Raw genomic sequence first — 27,749 nt, 5'->3', positions numbered from 1 at the left:
CAGCTATAGATATTTTTGTGCAAGTCTGACAGGTATACTATTCTATGTTCACCTTATAATATCACTCTTTATGCTTAAATCATATAACCATTTTGAACTTATCTTGGTATAGGGTGTGAGAATTTGATCTAAACAATTTTTGCCATACTCTTTTCTAATTTCCCCAGCAGTCCATGAAGGGATTTCTAAGGTAAGAGCTGTTGCTATTATGTTATCTAAAAATCTAAAGACTTATAAAAAATCCTAATGGAAGCCAAATCTTTAAAAAAAAAAAAAAAAAGCCAGCTCCAGGAGAAAGGTAAGGAGGGAGGGAGATAATCTAGATCATATAACTCTAAGAAACTTATGTGGAAATGTGTTATTATATGTAACTGATAAATAAATAAATAAATAAAATTAAAAAAAATTTTAAAGCCAATGGTATGACCAAAAAATAATAATAATAACAAACCCACAATTCATTGACAATAGGTTGAGTTTATGCTCTTAGTGCCCAACCAAAGATATTTGCATAAAAAGTCTTTTAAAAGATGACTACAAAGTGATGTCAATTAATGGGTGAAGATTTTAATTTGAGTTATAAACATAAACAGAGGGTAATCCAGGGATGTGTTGGTTAATGTTTAACAACCAACACACTTTTAAGTTTAATCTTCATTATTTATATTTTCTTTGTCACTTTCTTAAATCTGGACAATATAAAGCAACCACAATAACAAATCAAGCTCTTAATTTGTTAACAACTCATTCTCCCAGAGCATTTAGGAGCTGGTCCCAGGGCCAGTCTCGATGAAACTCCTCCTTTGAAGAACATGTATGTAAAAGAGATACATTTTGCCCTTACCTTCACATGCTATAATCCCACCATTTAGCTAGAGAGGATAAAATCCATTTACAGAGGATTATTTACTGTGATTTTCTAGACATACAATATAGTCAAGACCAAATGATACCTTAAATCAATTTGGGTAAGTTTTATTACATAACTGAATTAGAATAGTAATAACAAGCTCAAACTATACTTGGTCTCCAGCAAGCTTTTTTAAAAAATAAAGCAAAACAAAGAACTTAAATGAGAGATTAGAGAACCATTTTGTCACAGAATCAAGCAACAGCTGAGCTTTCAGCAATAATAACTTATGGGGAAGCCACTTGGTATATAGCAAAAGTAGTGCTGATATTGAAGTTGGATCACCTAAATTCAAATCCTCATTTTGTTGCTTATTATGCATGTGACTTCAAGTAATTCACTTCCCTCCCCCAAACTTTAGTTTCCCCCTATACAAAATGAAGGAATTAGATTAGATGACCTCTAAGTTTCTCTCCAATTTTTGCCAACTTCCGCCCCCCTCAATATTTTTCATGTGGTATCCTACAAAACATAGTTTGGAAGTACATTGAAAATAATAGTTATTCTCCTGGAGGGGAGAAGAAAAAGGGGAGGGAGATGACATGAATCATATACCTTTGTAAAACTTACGTGTAAATTTGTTATTGGAATAAAATAAAGATAAAATTTAAAAAATAATAGTTGCAATTACAGAATATTGAAGTAGAAGGGACCAGAGATGCATTGGAAGAATATATGTCATGGTTATAGATAGAATCTGGCATCTAGTACATTGCCTCTTGCTTTTACATTGTTTTTTAACCATCACCTTGCTTTTATTTATTACAATTTTGTTTTGATTAAAGGACAATTTTCTGTCACACTTTTATTTCATTAAAGAACAAAACAAAGCAAAAGCATTGGTTATGCCCCAAATACGTCTCATTCTGCACCCTAAGCCCATTACCTCTTTTTTTGGAATAACCTGTCTACACTGCATCACAGAGTCTCCGGAATTGCACTTGGCCATTGTGTTGATCAGAGCTCTTAAATCCTTCACTTTATTTTTCCATGTTGTCATTATTATATAAATTGTTCTTCTGATTCTGTTCACTTTACTCTCCATCAGGTCATACAAGTCTTCCTAGACTCCACTAGAATCATCTCATCCATCATTTCTTACAAAAAAATTATATTACATTTATATACCCTGATTTGTTCAGCCATCCCCCCAATGAATAGATATCTCTTAGTTTCCAGTTCTTTGTCACTACAAAAGAGCTTTTATAATTTTAATTTATAATTTTATAATGTTTTCACATATGTTATAAATAAAAATTAATCTGGAGGCTACCCACTAGATTTATAAGCATTTTTTAGTAAAGAGAAAGATAGAAAACGGGCTTTTTTTAGCCTTTCTAACTAACTTTAGGTAAAAATCCAATCCACCATTGCTGCCAGCCTCCGAGCCTCAGTTTGTCAGAGATAACCCCATGAGAAGTCAGAGAGAGAGTCAGCCCAGAGATAATTGGTTCAAGTTTAGAAGCAAAAAGAACCCTCTGCTTCTTCTGCTGCTCTTTTAAGCCTGTAGCTCCTCCCTCTTCCGCACCATTGAGCTTGGACTCTGGGGTACTGGAGGGGATCCCAGCGTCAGGCACAACAGGTGGCTCTGTGACTCCTGTGTCACACCACTGGGGTGTGCAGCATCAGGGTCCCCTAAATAACTGACTTCACACACACTTAAGCTGATCTTTTTCTTTTCATAGATGTTGTAGTAAAATCAGCTCTATATGTAGGAAGTTCAGGGGAATCTGCCCACACTTGCTAATCCCCCAAATTATTTGAGACTTACTTTTTACAAATTTATTTACCAGCATACATGCTGTTTCCATTCCCAAAAATGTCAAGGTCTGTTGGTCCTGAGGTACCTCAGATAATGTTGAAGCTCAGATTTGAACCCAGAGTCTCTAACTCCAAATCTATTTTTGTATGTACCATTTTGTATGTATGTATGTAAGTCTAGCACTTAACAAGTGTCTATTTATTGCTTGAATGAACAAATTTAGTCCACTTAAAATTTTTAAACACTTACTTTCTGTCTTAGTAACAATTCTGAAACAGAAGGGCAAGGGCTAGGCATACAGAGTTAAGTGACTTTCCCAGGGTCACACAGTAAGGAGGTGTCTGAGGTCACATTTGAACCAATTCCTCCCAACTCCAAGCCTGGCAGATAGACATTATGCCACCTAGCTGTAAATAAAAGGGATTCTGCTACAAAAAGAAAACTGAGGTCCAGAAAGGTCAAGAAATTTACCTAATTTTACAGAGTGTGGCAGAGCCTAGGCAATAATCCAAGACCTGCAAATCAGTGCTATTTCCACTCCATTATGCTACAGCAGCAATGCCTCTAATCTTTAAAAGTTAAGAGGAAAAAAAAGAATGCTGACCAAGGAGCAGACCCTGGAACAATTCAGGGAAATCATCTGCAAGAAATTGAAGAACAGTTAGACTTCTTCAAAGTCCTCTAAGAAAAGAATAAACAGATTTGCACTAGATTTTTTTTATGAAAGAGGGAAAGGTTGAACAGAACATTAACTACATGCTTCTCTGCATTCATCACACAAATATAACAGCTCAGTTTCATTCACATCTGACAAATATTCCATATAAAGCTAAATAAGAGTCTCTAAATATTATGTTCTATTCTCTTCTAATCTTCCAAATTAATAAATGCTAAGATTTTCACCTACCTAAAAAGTAGCAGCTCGTCAGAGAAAAGAATCTAGCGGAAACCATTAAAATAATTCTTAAAAATAACAAAGCAACATGCTACAATGGACTATTCATTGTATTTTATTAAAAACAAAATTGTGATAAATGCTACCTAAATTCCAGTAAGTGCTAATAAGCACTTACTGGAATAATTCCATTTCCTGGAGTAGTTACTAAAGAGTTTTGAGACCCACCCATCATTATAGAGGAAGGGAAGTGTCTCTGGGCAGCTCCAGACTCTTGGAGGGAAGCAAACCCCAAGTCTTTGCCCAGGAAATCTTCTCTCTGCCATCTTGGAGGCTATGCCAGGTGGCTCCATCCTCTCTGGGGCCACATGGATGAGAAGCATTGCCACTGTCTCTTAACAGGCTTCTGCTCCTGCCCTAAGGTTTCCATGAGTCACTGGGGTTGGGGGAGAGATTACTGAGGATATTGTCCAGATGCACAGCCTATCACGCCACCCCACTTTCAGTTTATATTCAAATTTGAAAGATTATGCCCCCCCCATTTTAAAAATTCTTTCTGTCTTAGAATTGATACTAAGTTTCAGTTCCAAGGTAGAATAGTAGTAAAGGCTAAATAATTGGAGTTAAGTGACTTGCCCAGGTCACATAGCTAGGAAGTGTGTGAGGCCAGATTTGAACCTAGAATCTCCCATCTTTAGCCTGGCTCTCTATCCACTGAACCACCTAGCTGCCCCTTGATAATACCTTTTAAGAAATTGTTAAAGAAAATTGCCCTGATGTTCTAGAACCAAAGGGTAAAATAGAAACTGAAAAAAAAATCCATCAATCATCTCCCTAAAGAGAACCCCAAATAAAAACTCCTAGGAATATTAAAACCAAATTCCAGAGCTCACAGGCCAAGGAGAAAATATTGTAAACAGCTAGAAGGAAACAATTTAAATATTATGGAGCCACAATTAATATAACTTAAGATTTATCAGCTTCTACATCAAAGCATCGGAGGGCTTTGAATATGACATTCTAGAGGGCAAAGAATCTAAGATTACAACCAAGAATCATCTACCAAGCAAAACTGAGTCTAACCCTTCAGCATGAAAAATGGATATTTAGTGAAATAGAGGACTTTTAAACGTTTGTAATGAAAAGACTAGAGTTAAATAGATAATTTGACCTTCCAATGCAAGACTCAAGAGAAACTTAATAAGGTAAGTAGGAAAGAGAAACCATAAGAAATTCAATAAGTTTAAACTGTTTACTTTCCTACATGGGAAGATGATACTCAAGTAACTCCTAAGAACTTTATCATTCTTATGGCAGTTAGAAAAATTTTACATAGAAAGAGAGAATGAATATGAGTTGAGTATGATGTCATGATATCCAAAAAAATTAAACTAAGGGGCACTGGGAGGAGGGACAAGAGAAAGGTAAAATGGGGTAAATTATCATGCACACAAAAATGTTAAGGACAAGCTTTACAGTGGAGAGGAAGATGAGGGGATGGCAGACAGTGCTTGACCCTTACTCTCATTGGAATTGGCACAGAGAGGGAATGACACACCCACTAAAGTTTAGAAATCTGTAGGGAAGTAAGAAGAAAAGGGATAAAGGAAGGTGGGAGAACTGAAAGAAAAGAGGACAAATTAGGAGAGCTGGTGGTAAGAAGCAAAATACTTTTGAGAAGGGCAGCTACTTATTACAATGGATAGTGCCAGGTTTGGAGTCAGGAGAATCTGGGTTCAAACCTGACCTCAGACACTTTCTAGCTGTGTGACCTTAGATAAGTCACTTAATCACAATCCCCAGTTGAATTTCTTTCCTACTTTACTGCTTTTCTGCTTTGTAATCAATACTTAGTATCAATTCTAAGACAGAAGAGAAGAGTCTCCAAAAAAAAATCCACTTTTGAGGAGGGACAGGGTAAAAGGGCAGAGAGAGAAAAGGATGAAAAGGGGGTAAGATGATGGAGGGAAATACACAGTAATCATCACTATGAAAAAATTATATAGAACATTTTTCTTATAAAGATGTCATTTCTCAAATAGAGAACCGAGTCAGATTTATAAGAATACACAGCATTCCCCAGTTGATAAATGATCAAAGGATATAAATAGACAGTTCTCAGATGAAGAAATGAAAACCATCTTTAGTCATATGAAAAGATGTTCCAGGTCACTATTGATTAGAGAAATGTCAATTCAGACAACTCTGAGATATCACCTCATACCTATCAGAGTAGCTAATGTGACCAAAAGGGAAAATGATATATGTTGAAGGGGATGTGGGAAAATTGAGACATTAATGCACTCTTGGTGGAGCTGTGAACTGATACAGCTATCAGCAATATCAACTAACCCTGCAAAATCACTACTGGATCTGTATCCTGAAGGAATTGGAGATATGGAAAAAGGTTCTACTTGTACAAAAATATCCTTGTGTAGCAGCAAAGAATTAGGGGGGGGGTGTACATTTATTGGGGAATGACTGAACAAGCTGTGGTATATGGTTGTAATGGAAAACTATCATGCCATAAGAAATGATGAACGGAATGAGTTCAGAAAAACCTGGAAAAACTTATATGAACTAATGCAAAGTGAAATGAGCAGAACCAGGATAATACTGCATGTAGTAACAGATATTGTATGATGTTCAACTGTGAAGGACTAAATTATTACCAGCAAAACAAGGTTCCAAGATAACCCCATGGGACTCATAATAAAAAAAAATAAAATAAACACAATCCATAACCAAAGAAGGGATTATTGAAATCTGATTGTAGATCAAAGCATATCATCTTTCACTTTATTTCTTCATAAGTTTTTAAAACTGTATGTGTCATATGTGTCTTCAGTAACAACATGGGGAATATGGACATATGTACTGCATGAGAGTACTAATATAACCTACACCAGACTATTTACTGTCTCAGGAGTGGTGAGAGGAAGAAAAAAAGAGAATATGATTCACAAAATGTCAGAAAACAATTGTCAAAAATTGTTTCTACATGTAATTGAAAAAATAAAATTCAATGAAAAAAATTTAAATACAAGGCATTCCTCAATTCCTCAATTGATCAAAAATATGAACAGCCACTTTTCAGATGAAGGCATTAAAGCTATCTATTGTCATGTGAAAAAAATGCTCTAAATCACTCTTGATTAGAGAAATGCAAATTAAAACAACTCTGAAGTAACTCACACCTATCATTGGATAAAGAAAAGGGAAATCACACATGTTGGAGGTTATGAGAAAACTGGGACACTGAAGCACTGTTGCAGTTGTGAACTGATCCAATCATTTTGGAGATCAATTTGAAACTTTGCCCAAAAGGCTATAAAATTGTGCATACCCCCTGAACTAGCAATGCCACTACTAGGTCAGCACCACAAAGAGATTTTTTTAAAAAAGAAAAGAACCTATGTGTACAAAAATGTTTATAGCAGTTCTTTTTGTGGTGGCAAAGACTTGGAAATAGAGGGAATGTCCATCAATTAGGAAATGACTGAACAAGTTGTGGAATATATGAGTGTAATGGAATACTTATTGTATAAGAATAATGAACAGGATGCTTTCAGAAAACCTGGACTTACATGAATTGATGCAAAGTAAGCAAAAACCAGGAGAACAGTGTATACAGTAACACCAATATTGTACAATGATCAGCTGTGAATTACTTAGCTATTCTCAGCAATACAATGATTCAAGACAATTTCAAAGGACTTAGGATGAAAAATACTATTCACTTCCAAAAAAACCTGATCAAGTCAATGCATTTGAAAGCATATTTTTTGACTTTCTTTTTTTCCTTGGGGTTTTTGTCTGTGTTTTCCTTCAGCATGACTAAAATGGAAATATGTTTTGCACATGTATAACATATCAAATTGCTTTCCTTTTCAATTAGTGGGGCTGAGAGGCAGGAAGAGAATTTGGGACTCAAAATTTAAAAAAAATCTTAAAAATTCTTTTTACAAGGTAAAATATTTTTTAAAGTAAACTTGATAGAGAAAATTGTTTTATGTTTGAGCCCATCTTCCATGGGTACCAAAGTAGAATAGGGGAGAGTATAAACCCCAGGTACTTGGAAGGAAATTTTTGTATATCTGTTCTTGCTATATCTTCTTCTAAATATCTCTTTGTAAAAGTTCATCGATATTTAATAGTTAAATTTTACTGGGGCATTAATTACTGTCTACTATTATTGGAAAGAACATATTCAAATAGTAGTTCAAGCATTGGAGAAGAAATTTTTAGAACCTTAGAAATCTGAGGGGTAGATGCAGTTGGCAGAACTCCCAGGACTCAGTCTTTTAGCATGTGTCTTGGGAAAGTTCAAAGTCTTATTACATAAGTGATGGACTTGTAGAAATTCTTTCTTTAATACTATGCAACTCTCACTTGTGGTTTTTGGTACAAAACTCAATTATCACAATAGGAAAATTCAAAAATAATTTATATTTCATTTTAGAATGTCCTCTGATAACTATATTTAAATAAAAGTGTGCCCTATAATCTGGAAACTGTTTACTTCAAACAAAATAGCAAAGTCAAACTGATAAGAAATAACTCAAGTCAGAAAATTGAAGTTTCCCATTTCTTACTCTGCACTCTAGGTCAAGGGCACCACATCAATGCCAGGCACCAAGACAAAGAGGGCAATCTTAGTAGTTGTACTGTGGTATTGGAAATTGGGGGTCCTTGAACTAATATTAAGGTCCCTAATCTAAACTTCCTGTGGACATTTAGGGCTCTTTCAAACTACATTACCCAAGAGCCAACTGGCTTCCTCTCTTGCTTAATAAATGGACAGGAAGCATAATAATGTAAACAGAAGGATAAATAGTGAGTGGTTGGATTGGCACTTCCTCTTTGGTGATTTGGAGTGGAGCAGGATGGGGAAGGGAGGTAACAGGACTCGGGTCTTTTAAAATGACTCAGCATGGCATGTGGCTTCATTTTTCTAATGGCTACCAATAAATCTTTTAAAACCATAATATTTTAAATGTATCCTTTTATATCCATTTTATTTCTTACAGTACCTAATATTGGGAAAAAAAAGAGGTCATGACTTGGGGCAATTAGGTAGTACAGTGGAGAGGGCATCAATCCAGGAGGCAGGACAATCTGGGTTCAAATTTGACCTCAGATACTTCTAGCTGGGAAAGTCACTTAACTCTGCCTAGCCCTTGCTGCTCTTCTGTCTTAGAATTGATACTAAGACAGAAGGTAAGGGTTTAAAAAAAAAACATGGCTTGGGGTTAGGGGACACCTGGGTTCAAATCCTTCCTCTGATATTTATGCACTATGTGATTCTGGAAGTCACTTATTTTCTCTAGTCCTCTCTATCCTCAGGTGTAGAATGAGGACCTTATTAAGTGCCTGTAGTTGGTCAAAGGAAAGTGCTTTTCATCCTGGGGGATCCAGTGTGGAGGGGCTCAGGCTAGCAATCTTCACTCTCTTCTTGGTTCTGACAGCTTTCAGAGCTTCAACAACATGCCCTAGCACTAGGGAACTTCTTCAATCCCTACTTTCCATCTCCATTTTTGTTTTTGTGTGTTTTCTTTCCCCATCAGATTGTAAGCTCCTTGATGGTGGAGTCTGTCTCTCTTTTTTACTTCCATTTGTATTCTCATCACTAAACAGCAGCACCTGGCAATTTGTCAGCACTTAATAAACATTTGTTGCCTTGTCTTGCCTTCCCTTTAAACTTAAAAGCCAATGTGAATTATAGTAATTATTTTTACAATATTTGTTTGGCCATATGCAACTGTTTTTCATATTTTCTCTAGGCAAGAGGTTGATAATAATCTACCAATCCTGCTTCCACTCCAACCCTCACAGCCATCGTCACAAGCAAACACCAGAGAAGAAGGGACCAGCCATCCTTACAATTGCCAAACATGGGGTAGGTGAGCCAAGCTGGAAAAAAATAATAAGGAACCTGGAAGAAGAGCTCAAGGTCAGCATATGACAGGCAAGTCAAGCTCCCTCCTTCACCACCTTGACCATGATCTTCTCTCGGCTTCTGATGGAGCAAGACTGAGATCCTGAACTCGGTAGCTTTGGGGATTCCCCCCAGTGCCCTCAGCCACCATCCTAAGAAGCTACCCCTTTCAGCCTGGCTACTGAAGATCCAGAAAAGAAGAATTCTGACTCCCAAAATCCTTGGTCCTGTCAAATGACTCAGCATCAGAAATGGATGTGATTTTATCATTGGAAATGACATCAAAGAGGAGACATTACTGTCTGCTTTGGGCTGCACATTAATGACCTTGAGATTTTTCTGTGTGACTTTTTTTTTAATAACTCCTACTTTTTGTCTTACTAATAGACAGAAGGGCAAGGGCTGGGGTTACACAGCTAAGAACTGTCTGAGGCCAAATTTGAACCCAGGTCCTCCCGATTCCAGGCATGGCACTCTATCCATTGTACTACCAAGCTGCCACTAACTTTTCCCTATGACTTTCAGCTGAAACCTTCCATACCAGGATTGGTAGATTATTATCAACCTCTTGCCTAGAGGAAATATGAAAAACAGTTGCATATGGCCAAACAAATATTGTCTCCCCCACTGGAATGTAAGCTCCTTGAGAGCAGAGACTTCCTACTTCTCTATCTGTATCCCCAGCACTTAACACAGTGCTTTGTAGATAGTAAGTGCTGAACATTCATTCATAATTAAAGGTTCAGTTTTTAAAATTTTTCTTGATAATATGTACTCTCCGTAGAAACAAAAGTAACTATAAATACTAAGTAGCACCACCGTATTGCTTTTATTACCTACTTAGCTTGATTATTACAATAAGAAAATATGTGGAAGCGAGAGCTGCCAGGCTCATTTCTGTTGAGAGTTTATTAATGAACTCAAGATTGTGGATTAGAGCAGGGATGAGATATATATGTATGTGTCTGTCTATATGTTTACCATACATGATAAACTCTGATAGGAGGCTCCTTCAGTAGAACCACCCAAATATTTTAATAACCTTTAAAATAAAAAACAGGCCTTGCTTTTTATGGCCTCCCATTCTCCTTTCTCTTTGCCGCTATACAGCACTTAACAATCATTGGCCACCACCATTCCATTTTGGAAAAAAGAACATAGACATGTATTGGCATTTTTCCTAAAGACCAGTTGTTTACATCTAGAAACTATATTTTATTTTTTTAAATGTGTGAGGAATTGTGTAATTCATTGAGAATTTTCAACTTAATAAATAAAAAATAGTCCTAATCTTCAGCTAGATTTGTTTTATAAATACATTTGTTTACATTATTAACTTATAAAATATATTATAATGGATTAATATTTATTATAAATATATGTATATAATTACCTTCTGTCTATTGGTTCCAAGGCAGAAGAGAAGTAAAGGCTAGGCAAAAAGAATTAAGTGACTTGCCCGAGTTCACACAGCTAGAAAGAGTCTGAGATCTGATTTGAACTCAGGACCTCCCATCTTTTAGGCCTGGCTCTCAATCTACTAAGCCACCTCACTGCTCCCTTTATTTAGATTTCTTAATGTTTCGTTAAAATATCTGTCCTCACTGTTATTGGTGGTCATCTCCACTATTGAGATTTCAGTGGCTTTGTACTATTTTGACAAAACCGATGTTTTATTAAAAACAGTATAGATCGTGATTGTCAGAAGAAGCTATTCCCATCATGATTGGGACATAAAAATTTCAGATCCAGCAGGGAGCGCCAGACGTCAACAATTCATCAATATCCTGTCTTGCATTTAAAAAAAAAAAAAATCCTCCACAAAGTCTCACTCAGAGGACTCATTGCGGTATGGCGATGACCTTGGGGTTTGGAGCTGTGCCTCCAGAGCCGAAACTGGCTGCTTTTACCGCGCCAAAGAAGCTTTGCCTGCCTCCCTAGCAACAGATTCTGTCTGGTCTCTAACGACCTACTTAGCTAAAAACGGAGAAACTTCTGACCAGTAAGTTACCAGTCTGTGATGAATTCTGACCCTGTTGTTCTTTTCAATAAATTCCCGAGGCTCTCCATTGGTTCCAGAATATACTATACACCCTTCTGTCTAGCTTTTATAGCCCAGCCTCTCTTCCACACTTCTATATTTCCCCTCTTCTAGCACCTTAGTGTAGTAAAGGTGACCTTCTCTGTTTCTCACGCTTCATCTCTTGCCTCCATGCATTGGCTTGGAGTACTTGGATGCATTTCCTTCTCACTGCCATCTCACAGAATTCTTCCCTTCTTTTCAAGAGGTAGCTCAAGCACCATGTCGTCTTATCAGATCCCCTCAAATGCTGGTGCTTTCCCTCCCAAACTGTCATGCAGTTAACAACTGTGTTTTTTTTTTTTCTTCTTGTTCTTTGTTTCACTGGGACCTCCAATCTCTCCACCCCTTAGTTCTTTCCCAGCCTGACAACCCTGAGCTGGCTACCCTCTTCCCTTTCCCATCTTTCCTGGCTGGTGAACCAACTGACCTCTGTACTGTCCTCTTCTCTTGAGTGCCTTGCTTCTTACATTATCTCTAATCTTGCCCTGCCAAGCCACAGCCTTAGATTACTCTGACCATCCACTGCCTTCACTCCTGAATGCTGAATGAAGTTGGAGAAGGAAAAAACAACAACATGCTGATTGGATCCACCACAAATCTATTGTTCATAATCTTAACTGAGCACTCACCGCAGCAAGACAATCTTTATGCACCTCCCTAATGAATTCACTGTTCCATTCACCATAGATGCTTTTCTTTTCTTTTCTTTTTTTTAAAACCCTTACCTTCCATCTTGGAATCAATACTGTGTATTGGCTCCAAGGCAGAAGAGTGGTAAGGGGTAGGCAATGGGGGTCAAGTGACTTGCCCAGGGTCACACAGCTGGGAAGTGTTTGAGGGCAGATTTGAACCTAGGATCTCCCATCTCTAGGCCTGGCTCTCAATCCACTGAGCTACAGCTGCCCCCCATCGATGCTTTTCTAAAACTTTTTCATCCCACTTTGATCTTCTCATGGCTCCTCTCCTCCACTGTCTACCTTCTCAGCTGAGAACCTTGCCTCATGTTTCATTGAAAAACATTGAAGCTCTTCATTGACAGCTCCCTCTCAATGATCACATTCCACTTCATCTCCAAAAATTGCTCCCTAAAAAAAAAAATTCTCCATTTCTTGTTAGTCATCAGTGTCGCTTTGGCTACTGAATATTTCCCTACTTCTGTAAAACATGCTCATGTCTTCCCATTATCAAAAAAAGTACCATTTGATCCATTCATTCCCATTAGCTTTTGTCCTAGATCTCCCCTCCTTTTTGTGGCTAAATTGAGAAGAGTGTATAAAATCAGAGTCTCCCCAGCCTTTCCTCTTACACTTTAATTAACTCATTGCAGTCTGGCTTCTGACCTCATTATTTAGCTGAAACTGTTCTCTCTAAAATTATCAATAGTCCCTTAATTGCCAAACCTTTTGGCCTTTTCTCACTCATCCTTCTTGACTACTGCAGTCTTTGACACTGTCAATCACCCTCTCTTTTCCTCTATACTCTCTTCTTTCTAGATTTCTGTGATATTATCTTGGTTCCTCTCTTACCTGTCTGACCCTTCATCAGTATCCTTTATTGGATTTTCATCCAGATCACACCCTCTTATCACGGGTGCCTCCTAAAGCTCTGCCCTGGTCCCTCTTCTCTTCTATAATATTTCACTTGGTTGTCATGCAATAGGGCAATAGCTGAACAAATTTTGGCATTTATATATTATGGAACAATAATGTGCCCCAAAATGGGCAATTTCATTGGAACCCAGGAAGAGGTATAGGAACTAATGGTAGATAGACTACAGGTAGGAATTGATTTAAAAAAAAAAAAAAAAGAAGAACCTGGCAAAAGCTAACAACTTGAAAAGATGTCACACCTCTCGTTGAATTGCTCGGCCATTATTCCAGAGACTTACCAGGAACTGTGCAAAAAAGTGTCTTTTGATTGAGATATAGAATAAAAAGTCCATTTTGGCAAAAAAAAAAAAAAATTTCACTTGGTGATCTCATCAGCTCCCATGGATTCAATTATCTCTATGCAGATGATTCTTAGATCTATTTTCCAGCCCTAACCTCTCACTTGACCTCCAGTGTTTTCATCTCTAACTGCCTTTTAGACATCTAGAACTGAATTTCTATATGGATAATCTGAAACTCGTCAGATCCAAACCAAACTCATTATCTTTCTCCCCTCTTCATAAATTCCCTATTATTTTGAAGGACACAACTAGCCTCTTACACACTCAGGTCCAAGTTTTCCCAACCAAGGTATCCTCATTCTCTCTGTCTCTCACCTCACCTCCTTGCATATGATCCGTTGCCAAGTTCTGCAGATTCTACTTCTCTGTGGCATCTCTTGCCTATATTCCATTTCTCCCCTGACACTGCCCACCCCACTCCATCCAAGACCTCATCATCTCACGCCTGGACTATTACAAGAACCAGATGATTAGTTTTCTTGCAAGTCTCTGACCACTCCAGTTCATCTACTACACACAGCAAGGGAATGATCTTCCTTAAGTACAGGTCTAACTATGTCACTCCCTCCCCTCTATTTAATACACTTTAATAGCATTCTGTCTCCTCCAGGATAAAGTTAAAAATCCTGTTTGGCTTTTAAAGCCCTCAGTAACATGGTCTCTTCCTATTTCAGTCTTCTCACATCTTAGTCTCCTCCATGTACTTTGCAATCCAGTGAAACTGGCCTCCTTGTTGTACCTCAAATAAGACCCTCCATCTATTTCCCAACTCCAATCTTTTTCAGTAATTGCTCCCATTCCTATTCTTCTCTCTCGCCATCTCTACATACTGGCTTCTCTGCTTTCCTTTAAGTCTCAAATAAAGGTCTACCTTCTACAGGACGCCTTTCCTGATCCCCCTTGGTGCTAGTGCCTTCTCTCCAAGGTTATCTCCATTGGATCCTATATATTTAATTTTTAGAAATAGTTGTTTTGCACATGTTTCTGTACGTAGTTTGCATAGTCTCCCTCATTAGACTGTGAGCACCTTTGAGAACAGGGATTGTTTTTTTCTTTTCCCTTTCTTTGTATCTCCAGGACTTAGCTGTGTGTGGTCTATAATAAGCATTTAGTGAATGTTTTTAGATAAAAATATGATTTTAATATTCTTAACATAGGTACTTGTTGCCCCCACTGTTAGAATATAAGTTCCTTGATGTGGAGCTTGTTTTGTACTTAGTATTTGTACCCTCAGCACCTAAGGTAGTGCCTGGCATATAGTAGGCACTTCATAAATGTTTGCTGGTTGATAGATTGAATTATTTGGCCATGGTAAGCCATAAAACCAAGAAAAATACAAAATGAAATTCAATAAAAATTCTGTACAGCTCTCTCTCTTTTTTTAATCCTTACCTTCCATCTTAGAATTAATACTGTATATTGGTTCCAAGGCAGAAGAATGGTGAAGGCAAGGCAATGGGGGTTAAGTGACTTTCCCAGGGTCATACAGATAGGAAGCCTCCTGATTTGAACCCAGGATCTCCCATCTCTAGACATGGCTCTCAGTCCACTGAGCCACCTAGTTACCTCCATGGGCAGCTCTCTTCTACTTTGAACAGTAATCATTATAAAATGGTGGAAAGGAGGGCAGATAGTGCTAAGAATCATACGTTTTTAGACTATTGATTAAAAAACTTTAAGTGTGACATACTTGTCCATTGACCATCAAAGCATACTACTAGAAAAACTGAATTCTGTCAAATCTTCTCATCCTTGTTATAAATCAAACTGTAAGGCAAAATGGTTTTTCCTCTAAATCAAAGGATAACTAAAGGTTCAACTTGGAGGGTCTAATAAATGAGCTAGTGCAGTTATTTTTATCATGCTTCCAAAGGCTATGAGAAACATTGTGAGACATTCAGTCATCTCATCTCACAGAGCTCATGATAAGTATTTTCAAAAAGACTATGATGAAAATAATCACAGCTTTTGAGTGCCAACATTAATCAGAGAGGCTAAAGGGATAAAGAAATTATACAAAGAACTCAATAAGACCCTCGAAATTAAATCAAGTATCTTTTTATACTTGACGATTTCAATGCATGGAGAACAGAAGTGAAAAATATGCTGGAAGATATCATTCTGGAGTTAAGTAATGAGAGAAGCCAAAGAATTTAGACCGTAGAAGCCTCATGCATATGGAACATGAAAACTTCAGAGAAAGGATCAGAAGACACTGAACATAGTCATTACCAAATAACATCACAAAAGATGAAATTGCTTAGATTTTAACAGGGAGGAGATGACTCATTATTGATACAGGAGTCATTCTTTCCATAGATGACTTTTTTTTTTAAACCCTTAACTTCTGTGTATTGACTTATAGGTGGAAGAGTGGTAAGGGTAGGCAATGGGGGTCAAGTGACTTGCCCAGGGTCACACAGCTGGGAAGTGTCTGAGGCCGGATTTGAACCTAGGACCTCCTGTCTCTAGGCCTGACTCTCACTCCACTGATCTACCCAGCTGCCCCCCATCGATGACTTTTTAGAACAAGTGGCTAAAATAATATTAAAGGGTCATCTAAGTGGCTCAGTGGATAAAGCCAGACCTGGAGGCAGAGTGTCTTGGACTCAAATCTGGCCTCAGATACTTCCTAGCTGTGTGACTCTGGGCAAGTCACTTAAACCTAATTATCTACCACTCTCAGTCTTGGAACTGATACTTAGCATTGGTTTTAAGACAGAAGTTAAGGGTTTTAAATTAAAATAATATTAAACTCTAAGGGCAATATTAATTAATTAAAATAAGTCCAACCTAATCTATGTAAATAAGTTGTTGAGGACAAACATGGGAAATGAATGGAGGAAAGGACATCAACATTGATTAAAAGGGTCTCCTATAAAAGTTTAATTGGTGTCAATCAGTTGCCATAATGAGACCACAAGTGTCTCAAATCACCTTAGCCAGCAAATGCTTGATCACTCTGCTCAGCAGGGTCAGGATATAGGTTCTGCCATCATAAAAGTCAGAAACCTTGGAGAGGCAGATTGTATCAGACAAAATGGCATTTCCCTCACCCTCTTGATTTCACACCTCCTGATCTTGTGCAGACCTTCGGAGGTCAACAGTTCCACTTTGGCTTCTGACTTTTCCACTTCTATCTTAATACACTGGATTCTGGCATGCCTGAGAAATCCTGATTCCAGACTTGGTTCAGCCTCTGATTTATACTTATCTGAGACATACTTTCTCTCTCTCTCTCTCTCTCTCTCTCTCTCTCTCTCTCTCTCTCTCTCTCTCTCTTCCCAGTAGAGGATAAAACAGTACTTTGAACACTGATATGTTAAAGATTATTTTTAATTATTATATTATGAAAATAGATCATTGCATTAAAAAATACAGGGGATCTAATGCATAAGATTGTATCTTATCTTTATATTCTATATTTACATGTAATATAGCAAATAAATTATAATCTATATAATATAATGTGTAAAATTATATTAATAATATAACATGTGATACCATGTGTATGCATATTATTGCAATATAATCATATTGTATGTTATTTTAATAATATGTTTATGTTAACAATATATTACATATATAATTTTAATGTTACAACATACAAATATGTCACATTATAAATGTGGCATATTGTTATGTTATTAATAATACATAATCTAGTTTATTCTAACCTAATAAATGAAATTCTGCTAGAATGGCATACAAATCCAATTAAAGTAATTAACTACCTTCTCATTTCTGAAGCAGGTAAATATTTTTTAAAAGTTTGATGCCTTATAATATACAAGGACTTATAGTTTCATTAGAGTAAAAACCCTTTCAACTAAAACAGATCACAACCCATCTACAACTTGGGATTTTTAAAAAAGTTGACTAAAGCTCAACTAGAAAAGGTAGTGGCTACAAAGCTGAACTTGGAGTTAGGAAGACCCAGGTTCAAATTCTGCCCCCCAGACAAGGCCTGCCTGTATGACTCTGGGAAAGTCACTTAACCTCTGTCTTCCCTAGTTTCCTCTTCTGTAAACTGAAGATAGTAACAGTAGCAACCTAGGTTGTTGTGAAGAGCAAATGAAATGATATTTTTAAAGCTCTTTGCAAACCTTAAAACATCATATAAATGCTAACAATATAATTATATGATCTGCTCATAATCACACATTTTCCAAGTGACAGGGCAAGATTTCAACCCAGATCTTCCCAGTTCCAAGTCCAATATTCATTATGCCATATTGACTAAAAGGAAGTCTTCCTCTGAGCCATGGAGTTAAAAGATGACCAAATTAGAGGATGTTTGCATCGAGAGAGAGAATAGATAGATATAGATACACACATTCATAGAGGTATACATATATACTTACCCGGTAAATGAAAAATAATATATTAATATATGTATATGTGTACCTATTCATTAAATTTTTTTAACATTTATTAATATTCATTTTTTGAAAAGTTAACATGGTTACATGATTTATGCTCTTACTTTCCCCTTCACCCCTCACCCTCCTCCCACCCATGGCCGATGTGCATTTCCACTGGTTATTCATTAAATTTTTTACTTAAAAATGAAAATAATGTATTGCTTACTAATTAAGAAGGTAGGATGCATGCCTTCTACTTGCATCAAGATGAAATAACAAATGGACTACAAAACAGTTTATTAAAGCCACAGTGAGCAGCCTCCACTTAATAGTAGTTATTTATTTATTTTTTTTGTTTATTTGTTTGTTTGTTTATTAGTTCTTGCTTTTTATCTTAGAAACAATACTATGTGTTGGTTCTCAGGCAAGAGAGCAGGAAGGGTTAGGCAATGAGGCTTCTATGACTTGCCCAGGATCACACAGCTTAGAAGTGTCCAAGCTCAGATCTGAACCCCAAACCTCCCATCTCCAGGCCTGGTTCTCTATCCATCAACCCACTTAATGTTGCCAATGGTGCCTTAATTACCTGCCTATAGGAATAGAAGAGTCTAGGTGCCAGCCCAACAATTAGGAAAACCTAGTGGAGCCTTAGGGAAAAAGGAAGCCAGTGAACTGCATCCTAGACAATGGTTGGTCCTTCAGATCAGCACGTAATGTGGCATTGAAGGAGAAGAAAGGACAGTTATGGTTCCCAGCAAAGGCGAACATTGGCCACCCCACCATATTGCCTTTGGGCAATATCAGATTATCAGAGCAGAGAGCGATTGACTTGGGTGGACCTTCAGATGTCCCCAGCTATGTGAGCATCCTTGGGTCTCCTCACGTTATGTCTGCTTTCTGAGTCTTTTCCAGAACCCAAGTTGATGGGAAAGAAGCCAAAAGAGGAGATACATCTTTGTTTTCTTTCCCTGTCTTGTTAACTGTTTGTTATTTACAAAAAAAGAAGAAAGAAAAAAGAAGGGAATATATAAGGAAAAAAGCAATATAGCTATGTTTGGTACTCAACTGAGAGTCCAGGGTCACAGAAAGAGCCCAGGCTATGTATCTCTGAGAATGGGTTTATATGAGAATGTCCCATCAGCCAAGGGTATATCTATGAGCCCCAGGGCTAGCAATTTGTGTCATGAAATTTTAACAAACATAGAGACATAGTAGTGAATCTCCAAATAACCTCTAGCAAAGCAAAGGTTGCCCATGGTCGTTCTAAGAAATGAAATTGAGACACTTGGATTTTCCATTGAGCTTGAGTCTTCTTAGAAAGGAACTAATGAGGTCATATACCCCTCTGATACTATAGAGAAAATATGGTTTTATGATTGATCATTTTCCTAGCTACTACACTGACCAAATCTTAGATAAACTCCAGCCATCACAACTAGGTGCTGTCTGAAAAATCAAGGTGCTTCTCCTCTCTAAGGCCATGAAATCATATGTCTAGAACTATCCTAGACACAAAAGGCCTACTACCTAGCTAAGATTCATAAGCAGGCAGGAAGCAGTTATTAGTATTGTCACTTGGCTGAGAACAAAGTTAGTTTGGTGACTTCCCCATGGTCACTCTGCAAATCTGTAAAATCAGAATCACAATAAAGATCTTTTGAAATCCCTTAAAGTACGAACCAACAGGCATATGACTATTTATATTTTATTTTAAAAAAATTTAAACCCTTACATTCTGCCTTAGAATAAATACTAAATATTGGTTCCAAGGCAGAAAAGGAGTAAGGGCTGAGCAAATGGGGTTAAGTGATTTGCTCAGGGTTACACAGCTGGGAAGTATCTGAGGCCAAATAGGAACCCAGGTTGTCCAATTTCTAGGCCTGGCTCTCTCTTACATGTTCACTAAGCCATCTGCCTGGCCCTACTTATATCTCATTGAAATTAATCATTCTATTTATTACATGGCTAACCATGCTTTAAGAGTCCTGAACTAGCTATCATTTATATGTTATACATTAATATCACTATATTATATATTTATTTTTATATTATTCGGTTTTTAGTAATGAAAGATAGTGTTGACAATAATATCATCTATAAGCAGGAGGCTCTGGAGGGCCTCATATAGACAGACAACAAACAGACAGACAGACAGACAGACAGATAGATAAGTAATAGACAGACAGATAAATAGATAGATAGTAAGAATCCATGAAATTAAAAAAAAACTTGATAACTATTTCAATATAGTTGGATTCTTTTATGATCCTCTCTATTTTATTGTTTTCATTTATAAACATTATTCTGAAAAGTGATCCATAGGTTTCACCATGATACCAAAAAAAAAACAAAAAAAAAAGTGACGAATCTCTGATCTAGAGGGAATCACTTGTGAACTTGGATTCTATTCTGAACCTGCATAACAGTGATCAACCACTTTAGCAAGTATGTATTTTATTTTTTGCCTCTTATTAATGATCTGAAAGTCATTTTGTCATTTCTTTCTTTACATCTTTCCCTTCACACAGTCACCACACTGGTTCAGTAATTCATTATCTCTTGTCCACAGGACAATTGTGGTTGTGTTATAATTGTACTCCCTGCTTATAGTTTCTCCCTCTGTTTATTCATCCCACACACCTGCCAAAGTGATTTTTTCTAAAGCATAGGTCTAACCATGTCACTTCTCCTACATAATACATTTCAATAACTTCCTCTTACTTCTAGGATCAAATATTCCCTCTGAATGTCCTTCGATTGGGGAATGGCTGAACAAATGGTGGTATCTGCTGGTGATGGAATACTATTGTGCTCAAAGGAATAATGAACTGGAGGAATTCCATGTGAACTGGAAAGACCTCCAGGAATTGATGCAGAGTGAAAGGAGCAGAACCAGGAGAACATTGTACACAGAGACGGATACACTGTGGCACAATCGAATGTAATGGGCTTCTGTACTAGCAGCAATGCAATGACCCAGGACAATTCTGAGGGACTTATGATACAGAATGTTATCCACATCCAGAGAAATAACTGTGGGAGTAGAAACACAGAAGAAAAACAACTACTTGAACACATAGGCTATTGGAGATATATTGGAGATGTAGACACTAAACGATCACCCTAGTGCAACTATCAATAATATGGAAATAGATCTTAATCAATACTACATGTAAAACCCAGTGGAATTGTGCGTAGCCTACAGTAGTGGGGTAGAGCAGATTTGGGGGAGAGGGAAAGAACATCAATCATGTAACCATGGGAAAATATTCTAAATAAAAAAAAAGAAAAGAATAAATATATATATATATAATTCCCTCTGTTCGACATGCAAAGCTCTTCACACCTAGCCCTTTCCTGTGTTTCCAGTTTTAGGAAATATTACTCCCTTTAAGGAGGCAGGTAAGTGATCCAGTGGACAGAGTGCTGGTTCTGGAATCAATGAGACCTGAGTTCAAATGTGGCCAGAGATGCTGTTGTATGACCCTGGCCAAATCATTTAACCTCTCTCTGCCTCAGTTTCTTCATCGTGTAAATAAGAAAAGGATCTACCTCTCAGGATGAAATGAGATCATACTTGTAAGGGACTTAGCACAGTGCCCAGCACGTAGTAGATGCATCATCAGTGCTTGTTTCCTTCTTTCCTTCACATATCCCAGGTGGCCCAACCTATTTGCTTTTTCTCGTGCATGTCATCCATCTCCCCTCTCTGTGCCTTTCACTACCAGTCTTTTCTGCTTAGAATGCCCCCCCCTTTTCGCCTTCACCTTGTAGAATCTCTGGTTTCTCTTAAGACTCAGCTGAAGCATCACTTCCCAAAAGGGGACTTTCTTTATCCCAATGGCCAATGCCTTTCCCTCTAAGGCTGTTTTCCATCCACTCTGCATTTATCTTGTATATATCTTTTGATGCATGTGTTATCTCACCCATTAAAATATAAGATCCTCTGGGGGAACCATTTGTGGTTTTCCTTTGTGTACCTAGTGCTCAGGAAAGCACCAGAAATACAGTAATTGCTTAATAAATGCCTGGTGATTGACTGATGGGACAAGTTTAGCTGTTATATCTTCTTGTATAATTTTGATGGACAGGATGAGAGGGAAGAATAAAGTGATGGACAATCCTTGTGCTCCACTGATATCCTTATGATATCAAAAGAACACAAGTGAGATCCCTGCCATGTTGGAAGCATCCTCTGTGGTAACCTTATGGAAGAACATGGACAAGAGGTTAGGTAGGCATGAAGAGGTTGTGATCTACATCATGGGAGGAAACATCCAGATCACTCCCACTGGAGTCTTTGAAATGAAGGCAATGGAATGTATTACACCAGTGCTGGTCCTCATCACCTCACACCTGCATTAGTGCAATAGCTGCTGTTGCCTTTGCCTGCCTCAGGTCTCTCCCTACTCCAATCTTTTCTTCATTTAGTCACTAAAGTGATTTTCCTAAAGTTTATGTCCAACCACGTCATCACCCCCTCCTCAGTAAACTCCATTGGCTTCCTACTGCCTCCAGGAGCCAGAATAAAATGCTGTGTTTGACATTCCTATATATCCTAGCCCCCTCCTGCCTTTCCAATTTTCTTATACCTTACTCTTTGATCCAATGACACCGGTCTTCTAGCTGTCCCAACAAGAACAAGACACTCCTTCTGGGCAGGTAAATATAAAAGCTCTGGCCACTTTCTTCAGCTGTCTGCCATATCTGAAACTCTCCTGAGCTCCAACTATTGACCTTCTTGGCTTCCTTTAAATAACGATTAAAATCTCTTCTTTTTATTTATAGCTGTGCTTTTTGTAGTGGCAAAAAACTGGAAAAGGAGGGGATGTCCTTCAATTGGGGAATGGCTGAACAAATTGTGGTATATGCGGGTGATGGAATACTATTGTGCTAAAAGGAATAATAAACTGGAGGAGTTCCAGGCGAACTGGAGAGACCTCCGGGAACTGATGCAGAGCGAAAGGAGCAGAGCCAGAAGAACATTGTACACAGAGACTGATATACTATGGTAAAATCAATGTAATGGGCTCCTGTACCAGCAGCACTGCAATGACACAAGACAGCTCTGAGGGATTTATGGTAAAGATGCTACCCACATTCAGAGGAAGGACTGCAGGAGAGGAAACATATAAGATAAACAATTGCTTGAATGCATGGACTGAGGCGGACATGAATGGGAAATAGACCCTGAACAAGGACACATGTTACAACCAGTGGAAATGTGCGTTGGCCATGGGTGGAGGGACAGCAGGGGGTGAAAGGGAAAGTAGGGGCATGAAGTATGTAAACAGATTAAAAACGAATATTAATAAATGTCTAATTAAAAAATCTCTTCTTTTACTGAAAGTTTCAGTGCCTTCCCTCTGTTAATTATTTCCTGCTTATCATATTTTATTTCCTATTTATGTTTATACATCACTTCGTATATATTTGTTTGTATGTTACCTCCCCCATTAGATTATAAACTCCTTATGGGCAGGGACTGTCTAGTACTTATTTTATAGCCCCAGAGCTTAGCACAGTGCCTGGTACAGAATAGGAGATTAATAAATATTGATTGATTGGAAAGAAGTCTCGATTTGGAATCAGAGAACCTGATCCTGGCCAAGTCCTTCTTCTCTCTGAGGCGTAGTTTCCTCATATGTAAAATAAGAGGATTAGACCCCTTAACTGTTAAGATCCCTTCCAATTCTAGGTCTGATCTTATGTTTGCATTCTTCTGAGTTGTCCTAAGTAATATTTTAGACAAGACCTTACATAAACACCATTTACCCTGAAGCCAGGAATGTCTCTCTGTCCCCACCTCATAGTCTGCATTTCTTAAGATGAAACAGGAAATTACTTCAAGAATATGTTTGGAATCATTTATTTTAAAAACTGCTGAGAGGAAGATTGTTTTTCATTAATATTTGCCAAAGGGGATAAAAGAGAAAATAATGACTAATTCTACTTGATTCCAAACAGGAAAGACATTTTCTCTTTCTGTATGTAAGTCCATTGTATCTAAATGCTCCTTTTATAGAACTAGGTAATAATAAATGGTAGCTAATATTCATATCACATTTTAAGGTTTGCAAAGTACTTTGTAAATATTGTATCATGTTATCCTCACAATAGACAGGGGAGCTAGGAACTATTATTTTCCATTTTACAGATAAGAAATCTGAGATATGTGGATGTTAAACAACTTGTTCGTGGCCACATATCTAGTAAATATTCAAGGCAATATTTGAATTCATATTTTCCTGACTTTAGGTCCAACTGGACTACCTAGAAGTGGTATAGTAGAAAGCATGCTGGCACAAGTCCAAGAAATTTAGTTTGAATCTTTCCCTTGACATTTACTACCTTTGTAATGTTGGACAAGTCACTTAACTTCTTTGACTTCCATTTTCTCATCTGTCATGTGTAGAGGTTGGACTTGAACAGACTCCAAGTTTCCTTCCAACTCTAAATTTGTGATTCATTTCACTTTTAAAAAATTCTTAATATTCCTTTTTTGCGTTATCAAAGTTGGTAAATAAAAACAAAAGGTAATACCTGAACAAATTATAGTGTATAGATGTAATAGAATATTATTGCACCTAGGAAGAACAAATATGCCATAGAAAAACTTAGGAAGACTTGTATGAACAGATACAGGGCAAAGAAAAAAGAACCAAGAAAACAATATACATAATGACCACAACAATTAGAAGGAAAGCAACATTAAAGGAAATCAGAATTTAGACAAATCTTGATTCCAGAGGACTAATGACTAAACTTATTCCCCATCACTTAGGTTACACATGTGAAATGTCTTGTAAGTTTGTAAGTCAGACATGGTTAATGTATTTATTTTTCTTTATTGTTTCTCTTGGTTGAAAGATAAGGTTCTTTATAGAGTTAGCAGGGTGGATACTAGAAAGTGACCATAATTTTTTAAAAATTCAAAGCACCAAAAAATATCTTTAAAGAAATTTTTAAAGAAAAAGAATTTTTAAAGAAAAAAATAAAGAAAACCATTGATTAGATGTACAAGACCATGGTTAGGATAGTCTTTTTAAAAAAAATGGGAAAGGTTCTTTAAGGTTTTTTTTCAGTCATTTTCGAGTGGTCAGTTCTGACTCCTGAGACAGAAGAAAGTTGAAAGCCCATGCTCTTCTTCATGGAATGGATTGCTAACCTGGCTATGAAATAAATAATATGCATTATCCTGTAGGCTTCTAGATACACATCTGTCCCTTTATATGTGGACAAAAATCTATTCTTTGTTCCCAAACCCTTTCCTTCTGTCTTAGAATTGATACTAGGTATTGGGTCTAAGGCAGAAGAGTGGTAAGGGGTGGGCAATGGGGGTGAAGTAACTTGCCCAGAGTCCCACAGCTAGGAAGTGTCTGAGGCAAGATTAGAACCCAGGATGTGCCATTTCCAGGCATGACTCACTGAGCCACCTAGTTGTTCTGACAATATCTACTCCATAAAAACCATTCAAAAGGGCAGCTGGGTAGCTCAGGGGATTGAAAGCCATGCCTAGAGACGGGAGGTCCTAGGTTCAAATCCGGCCTTAGACACGTCCCAGCTGTGTGACCCTGGGCAAGTCACTTGACCCCCATTGCCTACCCTTATCACTCTTCCACCTATAAGTTAATACACAGAAGTTAAGGGTTTAAAATAAAAAAGAAATTTTGAAAAAAAAAACATTCAAAAGGCAAAGATGTAACTGAACAAAAGCCTTATGTTCCTTTCCATTTGTGTACATCCTGTCTGCTATATGGAAGAATTTGTACTTGTAAAAAGTACACCGGGTAGTGACAAAAAAGGTATAAATTACTGTTTTCCTTTAAAGGAAAAAATGCATGGAGCTAGAATCAATGAATATTAGGGATTCAAGTGGAACTGGGATTGGATTTGGACAAAATATATTCTAACAGTTGACAACAGTTTGAAGAAAGCTAGAAAAAAAAATAGAGAGCTGGATTTGAAGTCAAAAGGACTGGATTCAGATCCCATCCCTACTGATTCTAATTGGTGATCCTAGACAAGTCATTTCTCCTAATTGGGCTTCATCTGTATGTCAAGGAGATTAGATTAGCTGGGTCTATTCTAGCTCAAAATCTTATGTTCAGGCACCAATTGCTAATAGAATTAAGGCATGTCCACTTGGCTGTTGGGACAGCTCTTTCCCTTAAAGAGCATTGCTAGGAGATAGCCACCGGCAGCCAAGCTAGGAGAGACAGGAAGGCAGGGTATCCCTATACAATCCGGGCACTGTTTAATAAACTGTGGGAACTCCAAGTGGAATCCACATTCTGCCATTATCCCGGTTTTGAATCTAATACACAGAGAGCATCTTTTTGCTCAGAGTTCAAAGTCTGATTTTGGTTACTTTCTGTGCAGGAACCTCCCAGCTCTGACTCCTTCTATCTCACTGGCCTTGGAAATTTTAGGGTGACCATGAAAGACTCTCAACTCCTGCCTCTGGCAGGTCCAGCTGCCAGCCTCATTCCAACAAGGTGGAAAAAGTAGTTCAATAATTTATGAATCTGTATCAAAGATATATTAATCAGGGCAGCTGAGTGGCTGAGTGGATAGAGACAGGAGGTCCTGGGTTCAAATTTGACCTCAGATTCTTCCTAACTGTGACACCCTGGGAAAGTCACTTAATCCCCATTGCCTAGCCCTTATCCCTCTTCTGCCTTTGAACCAATCCTTATTATCTATTCTAAAACAGAAGGTAAGGGTTTAACAAAAAAGATACATTAATCTCAACACATAATTGAGCAGCTTTGACTTCTGGGTCATGGCATCATCCAAGATGTTCTGGGTATGTTTAATAAGATAATCTTTGCCCTAATGCCATTTACAGATGAAAGAGACAAACGTTCAGTCACTTTCAGTCATGCCTAACTCTTTGTTTCTTGACCCCATTTCTTGGTGAAGATCCTGCAGTGGTTGCCATTTCTTTCTCCAACTCATTTTACAGATAAGGAAACTGAGGCAAAAAGGGATAAGTGATTTGCCCAGGATGCTACAACTAATCTCTGAGGCCAATTTTTAACTCACAAAGAGACAAATACAATGGACCACACTAATCCTGGGAGAATGAAGTACTTCATATGCTACTGATCTAGTCTTTATAAAAAACAGTGTTGCGTGATGGATAGATGTTGAATATAGAGTCAGGAAGACTTAGGTTCAAATCTCACTTTAGACATTTGCCAGCTGGGTGATATGAGATAAGTTTCTTTCTTAAAAACAACAACAACAACAAAAAACTTACCTTTTGTCTTAGAATCAATCCTAAGGGTTAGGCAATTAGGGTTAAGTGACTTGCCCCAAGTCACACAACTGGGAAGTGTCTAAGTCCAGATTTGAACTCAGAACCTTCTATTTTCAGATATGATACTCTCTCTACTGAGCTTCCTAGGTGCCTTTCAAGGAAAGTTTCTGAACCTCAATTTCCTTATCTTTAAAATGGGGATTATAGTCCCTACTTCAAAAAATTTTTGAGAATATCAAATGAAAAAATAATATATTAAAAGCACTTTTCAAATCCTATAGTACTATGTGCATGTTAGTTATTATTATCAGGAGAACATATTTTTGAAATTACTTCCCAGTAGTAGTGATGGGTTAGTCTTGTACCATCTACACTCTCAGGCAGAACTTCTTGTGATCAGTATCACACATTTGCAGAACATCTTATTGTGGTGAGGGGAGCAATCTTTGACTATGAAACAAAGCAAAATAAAATTGGATTACACCAGAATCTGACCCACAACCTTGGCCTCAATGGCCTCAATGTCTCACTGCTTCCATAATACATCCACAAGTGCAGGGATGAGCCCTTCTTCTATTGTT

This window comes from Gracilinanus agilis, chromosome 6, assembly GCF_016433145.1.
Source record: "Gracilinanus agilis isolate LMUSP501 chromosome 6, AgileGrace, whole genome shotgun sequence".
In the NCBI taxonomy this organism is placed as follows: Eukaryota; Metazoa; Chordata; class Mammalia; order Didelphimorphia; family Didelphidae; genus Gracilinanus; species Gracilinanus agilis.
The sequence above is the reverse complement of the archived record's forward strand: the minus strand, read 5'-3'. Positions refer to the sequence as shown.